The sequence below is a fragment of the Ailuropoda melanoleuca genome, chromosome 16 (assembly GCF_002007445.2).
Source record: "Ailuropoda melanoleuca isolate Jingjing chromosome 16, ASM200744v2, whole genome shotgun sequence".
Taxonomy (NCBI): domain Eukaryota; kingdom Metazoa; phylum Chordata; class Mammalia; order Carnivora; family Ursidae; genus Ailuropoda; species Ailuropoda melanoleuca.
The window spans coordinates 42967683-42974433 of record NC_048233.1 but is presented as its reverse complement, the minus strand read 5'-3'; positions in this window follow the sequence as shown (position 1 = coordinate 42974433).

The window sequence follows — 6751 nt, the reverse complement described above, 5'->3', positions numbered from 1 at the left end:
ACTATATATATATATATATATATATATATATATATTTACTTATTTATTTATATTTATATATGAAGAAAAAAAGTTATTTGCCACATTGAAGGCAACTTTTACGGTAACTCCTTACTCTGAAAATTAGTAATTAAGAGGAAAGAATTAAGCATTTACTCCCTCTTAGGAAGAACTGTAGTTCATCCGTTGTTGATAAGGGAAAACTCTTTTTAAAAAGATTTCCGTCTAATAAATGTAAAAAGAATGAAAGAGTTAGAAAATCACCATCCATTCTGCAACCCAAGATGAAATAATTCATTCAGGCCCGTGGCATCAGTCATCAAAACTTTAAGTGAGTGGCACAGCGGTTAAGCGTCTGCCTTCTGCTCAGGGCGTGATCCCGGCGTTATGGGATCGAGCCCCACATCAGGCTCTTCAGCTATGAGCCTGCTTCTTCCTCTCCCAGTCCCCCTGCTTGTGTTCCCTCTCTCGCTGGCTGTCTCTATCTCTGTTGAATAAATAAATAAAATCTTTAAAAAAAAAAAAAAAAACTTTAAGTGAAAGGTTGGCAGGGAAACAGGATATTATCATGGGACCAAATATCACCACACGCATTATTGGCAAATTGCACAGGGAGAAAAAAAAGTAATCTAAAATGGAGAGATCTGATAATCACCACCTTACCCAGGTGATCAAATTGTGCAATACTAATAGCAGGACAACATTGACATTATGTGGTCCTTGATGAGATAAAATACATACATAGCACTGTCTATTAAGTATTCTTGTCAAAAGTGTTTAATCTTACCAAACTTTCGACCTAATTTGCAAGGTACAGGAAATTTATGAGGGATAAAGGAGTAAGTTAAATACATCACACTGCAAGGCAATAATCAATAAACTCAGAATATGGGATATTCTGCAAAATAACTGCCCCAGGGGGTGCCTAGGTGGCTCAGTTGGTTAAGCAGCCAGCTGGATTTTGGCTCAGGTCATGATCTCATGGTGGTGAGATGGAGCCCAGGTAGGGCTCTACACTCATTGGGGAGTCTGCTCGAGATTCTCTCTCTCTCTCTCTCTCTCTCCCCCTCTGCCCCTCCCCGCCTTTCAAATAAATAAATAAATCTTAAAAAAAAAAAAAAGACAACTACTAAAATTTTTTTAAAACATTATATTTATTTATTTGACAGAGAGAGCGCAAAGGAGGGGGAGTGGCAGGGAGAGGGAGAAGCAGGCTCCTCGCTGAGCAGTGAGCCCGATGCCACCAGCTCCATCCCAGGACCCTGGGATCATGACCTCAGCTGGAGGCAGCTGCTCAACTGACTGAGCCACCCAGGCATCCCTACCCCAGTCTCTTTAAAAAGGCAATGTAATGGAAAAGAAGGAAGAAGAGGTAGAGAGAAGAAAAAGGAGAAATTTAAAAGGCAGTAATAAATGTAATGTGTGGTTCTTGTTTGTTTTTTTTATTAAAAAAATAGCTATCAGGGCACCTGGGTTGCTCAGTCAGTTAAGATCAGGCTTTGGCTCAAGTCATGATCTCAGGGTCCTGGGATCTAGCCGTGCATTGGGCTGTCTACTCAGTGGGGAATCTGCTTCTCCCTCTCATTCTTCTGTGCTCTATGTGTCTCTCAAATAAATAAATAAAATCTTTAAAAATAATAAAATAAAATTTAAAAATAGCTATGTAAGACATTTTTGGGACAACTGAGAAAATCCAAATGAACTTAATATTAGCTAATATTAGGAAGTATTGTTAATTTTCTTAAGTGTGAGAGGTGCCCGGCTAGCTCAGTCAGAATCGCATATTCTTTTTTTTTTTTTTTAATATTTTATTTATTTATTTGACAGAGAGAGAGACAGCCAGCGAGAGAGGGAACACAAGCAGGGGGAGTGGGAGAGGAAGAAGCAGGCTCCCAGCGGAGGAGCCTGATGTGGGGCTTGATCCCAGAACGCCGGATCACGCCCTGAGCCGAAGGCAGACGCTTAACGGCTGCGCCACCCAGGCGCCCCAGACTATGCGATTCTTGATTTTGGGGTTGTGAATTTGAGCCCCATGTTGCATGTAGAGATTACTTAAATAAAAATTTTTAAAAATTTTTTTCTTAAGTGTGATAATGGAATTTTGGTTAGATAGGAAAAATGCTGTTTAGGAGGTGCATGATGAAATACTTATGGGTGACACGTCATGATGTATGCAAGACTTTCAAATGATTCACATAGGTATATCGGAGCAAATATAGGAAAACATTAACAATTGTTTAGTGTGGGTGGTAGGTTTATGGGTAATCACCACACTATTCTTTAAACTTTTTAAAAAAATAATTTTTAGGGCGCCTGGGTGGCGCAGCCGTTAAGCGTCTGCCTTCGGCTCAGGGTGTGATCCTGGCGTTTCGAGATCGAGTCCCATATCGGGCTCTTCCGCTGGGAGCCTGCTTCTTACTCTCCCACTCCCCTGCTGTGTTCCCTCTCTCATTGGCTGTCTCTCTGTCACATAAATAAATAAAATCTTTAAAAAATAATAATAATAATTTTTATAATAACTATTGGAAACACTATGTGGAATGGAATGAGATTGGCAAAATGTTGATAATTACTGAGGTTAGGTGCTGGGAATATAAGAGTTCACTAAACTACTTTATGTGTCTGTCTGTAAATTTCCATATTAGAACTTTTTGTAAAAAACAAAACAAAAAGGGGCGCCTGGGTGGCTCAATCTGCCTTTGCCCAGGTCATGATCTCAGGGTCCTGGAATGGAGCCCCATGTTGGGCTCTCTGCTCAGAGGGGAGCCTGCTTCTCCCTCTCCCTCTGCCTGCCTCTCCCCTCTCACCCTGCTTGTGCTCAAGCTCTCTCTCTGTCAAACATATAAATAAAATCTTTCAAACAAAACAGAACAAAACAAAAACAAAAAGCCCAGAAGAGCTCTGGCAGGGAATAAGACAAAATAAGGAGAAGGAAATTAAGAGAAAGCGAATACAGGGTTATTACTGAACCTTGTTCAAGTCCTTTAGGTGTCAGTTCGGCCTTAATATTAGTTTTATTGGGTAACCCCAATTCAGTGGAGTCATCTTAAGAGGAACAGCTTCCCGAAGTGAACATACAGCTTGGGGATTCCAGTTCCGGGGTAGGGGTGGGGGGATGGTACTAGAAACAATGTGAGAAATAAAAAGAAGTCTGTCATTGGCAAAGGCAAGGGGCAAACCAAATACAGAAAGAGAGGAAAGGAAATAAAATGTTGGGGAAAAATGAAAAGGAAGGAAGGAAGGAAGGAAAGGAAGGAAGGAAGGAAGGAAGGAAGGAAGGAAGGAAGAGAAAGAAAGAAAGAAAGAAAGAAAGAAAGAAAGAAAGAAAGAAAGAAAGAAAGAAAAAAGAAAGAAAGAAAGAAAGAAAGAAAAAGAAAAAGAAAGAAAGAAAGAAAGAAAGGAAGGGAAGGAAGGAAAGAAAGAAAGAAAAAGAAAGAAAGAAAAGAAAGAAAAAGAGAAAGAAAGAAAAAGAAAAAGAAAGAAAGAAAGAGAAGAAAGAAAGAAAGAAAGAAAAATGTTGGGACACTAACATTAAAAAAAATTTTTTTTAAAGATTTTATTTATTTATTTGACACAGAGAGAGCACAAGCAGGTGGAGCAGCAGGCAGAGGGAGAAGGAGAAGCAGGCTCCCCGCTGAGCAGAGAGCCCAACATGGGGCTCCATCCCAGGACCCTGGGAACATGACCTGGACCAAAGGCAGACGCTTAACCAACTGAGCCACCCAGTACCCTCAAAAAAATTTTTTTTAAGTTTTATTCATTTAAGTAATCTCTACACCCAACATGGGGCTCAAACTGAAAACCCTGAGATCAAGAGTTGCAGGCTCTTCTGACCGACCTGGCCAGGTGCCCCAGGACACTAACATTTCAAATCAAACTAAGGAGCAGACTTACTGTGAGGCCTGTGCAGAAGATCAGATTAACCTCAAGATTTTGCCCTTGGGGGGCACCTGGGTGGCTCAGTCAGTTAATTATCTGCCTTTGGCTCAGGTCATGATCCCAAAGTCAGGCTCCCTCTTGTGCTCGCTCTCTGTCTAAAAATAAATAAATAAATCTTTAAAAGGAAAAAAGAAAATGTCCGATATTTAACACAGCGAGTGGGCCGTCCAAAAAAAAAAAAATTCTCAGCCAGATATAGCTATGGACATCTGATTTTCAACCTCTAGTTAAGATAAATGTCCAAAATGTTCACTGCAGTAGTTAAGTGTATAGCAAGACTGGAAATAATCTAAAATTCCAACAATGAAAGATTAATAAATGGAATGATGTTAAAACAAGGTTATATGCACTAGCACACATGGACTCAACTTCAAGACAGATGGTTAAATGAGATAATGTTAGGCCCGAAAGAGGGGCCTATAGTATGTTCCCGTATAAAGCAGGGGAGGGGGACAATAGGAAAAATGTAAGATAGAAATAAAAGCCGGGGCGGGGGGCTTGACTATGCAAAGAAGAGCTCTGGAAGTTTGCAAAAATGGTAGTTGTGGTTGGCTTTAGGGAGGAAGCTAGGTATCTGAGAAAGAGGAGAATCTTTTCACTGAATAGTCTATTAAAAATGTTACCACCTGGGACACCTGGGTGGCTCAGCGGGTTAGGCCTCTGTCTTCGGCTCAGGTCACGATCTCAGGGTCCTGGGATCGAGCCCCACGTCGGGCTCCCTGCTCAGCGGGGTAGTCTGCTTCTCCCTCTGCCCCTCCCCGCCCTTGTGTGCACGCTCGCTCACTCTGTCTCTCTAATAAAATCTTTAAAGAAAAAAAATCTTACAATCTAGAGGTGCCTGGGTGGCTCAGTTGGTTAAGTGTCCTATTCTTGGTTTCAGCTCAGGTGATCTCAGGGTCGGTCCTGTGTTGGGCTCCACACTCAGCGGGGAGTCTGCTTAAAAGATTCTCTCCCTCTGCCCCTCCCCCACCAAAATAAATAAATAAATAAATCTTTATTTTAAAAAAATGTTGCAATCTGGGGCACCTCGCCAGCTCTGTTGGTGAAGCATGCAACTCTTGATCTCTGGGTTGTGAGTTCAGCCCACATTGGAGAGCTCACTTAAAAAAAAAAAAAATGTTTTTAAAGATTTTTTACGTATTTATTTTTTAGTAATCTCTACACCCAACATGGGGCCTGAACTCACAACCATGAGATCAAGAGTTGCATACTCCACCGACTGAGCCAACCAAGCACCCCCTGTTACAGGGTGCCTAGCTGGCTCAGTCAGAAGAGCACTGGACTCTTCATCTCGGGGTTGTGACTTCAAGCCCCACACTGGGTGTAGACATTACTTAAATAAATAAAACTTTAAAAAATTACAATCTTCTCCCCAAGTATATGTATTACTTTTAGCTTTTAAAAGAAAATTTTTGAGAAATAACAATACCAAAACAACAGCAAGGCGCTCTGCATATGGCTTAGAAATGCCAAGAAGGGGGGCACCTGGGTGGCTCAGACATTAAGCGTCTGACTTTGGTTCAGGTCATGATCCCAGGGTCCTGGGATGGAGCCCCATGTCAGGCTCCCTGCTCAGCAGGAAGCCTGCTTCTCTCTCTCTCCCACTCCCCCTGCTTGTGTTCCCTCTCTTGCTGTCTCTTTCTGTCAAGTAAATAAAATCTTAAAAAAAATAATAATAATAAAAAAGAAAGGTATGGGTTCTCTTTCTTAAAAAAAAAAAAAAGGAATGCCAAGAAGTAGGGATGTGCTCTCCATGTTTAAGAGTGGGGAGAAAGGGCCAGGGCTCCTGGATGGCTCAGTTGGTTGAGTGGCTGCCTTTGGCTCAGGTTATGACCCCAGGGTCCTGGGATCGAGTCCCATGTTGGGCTCCCTGCTCAGCGGGGAGTCTGCTTCTCCCTCTCCCTCTGCTGCTCCCCTTGCTTGTGCTCTCTCTCTCAAATAAACAAACAAACAAACAAACAAAAAAAGAGTGGGGGAAAAAGGGGGTCAGTGAGTTTTGTCCTTAATTTCTTGGCTTCTCTTTGTGTTTCCCCCTGTACCACTTCTGTGTCTCTCCTTATTTCCAGGCTGTCAACATCTGTTTCTCTTCCCCTCACAATCCCCCTATGCCCACATCTCCCTTCTCCCGAAAAAGGAGGAGCTGAAGAATAAATGCAAATGGAGAATAACTGGAATATAACATTAGAATGGCCCTCAAATCCAGGATACTGCAAAAGCAGGCCTTGGCCTTGGATTTCCTATAACATTAGAAGCTAGCTCGAAAATACAGGAAGGGGCGCCTGAGTGGCTCAGTCCATGAAGCGTCTGCCTTTGGCTGGGGTCATGATCCCGGGGTGGATCAAGCCCAGCATCAGGCTACCTGCTCAGCGGGGAGCCTACTTCTCCCTCTCCCTCTGCCCTCTCCTCTGCTTGTGTTCTCTTTACATGTCAAACAAATAAGTAATCTTTTAAAATAAATAAATAAAATAAAATATAGGAAGACCTCAAGCATTTATTTGGCATAACTCACCTCAGGAGCAATCATAGATGCAATACAGCCAACTAAAAATGGTCCTTCCCTGTTCTTCAAGCCCCACACTCAATCCCCAAACCCCTGTGGGTTTCACCTCAGAAACATCTCTCAAGTCCACTCCTTCCTCTAACCCATCTCCCCCACTTCAGCCTCATTTTCTGCTTTTGGGCTCCTGCACGGTAACTCAGGCTGAAGAACTCCTAACTTTCATCCTATAACTTTTTAAAAAAAAGATTTTATTTATTTATTTGAGAGAGAGAGTGAGAGACAGGGAGCACGAGCCAGGGGAAAGGCAGAGGG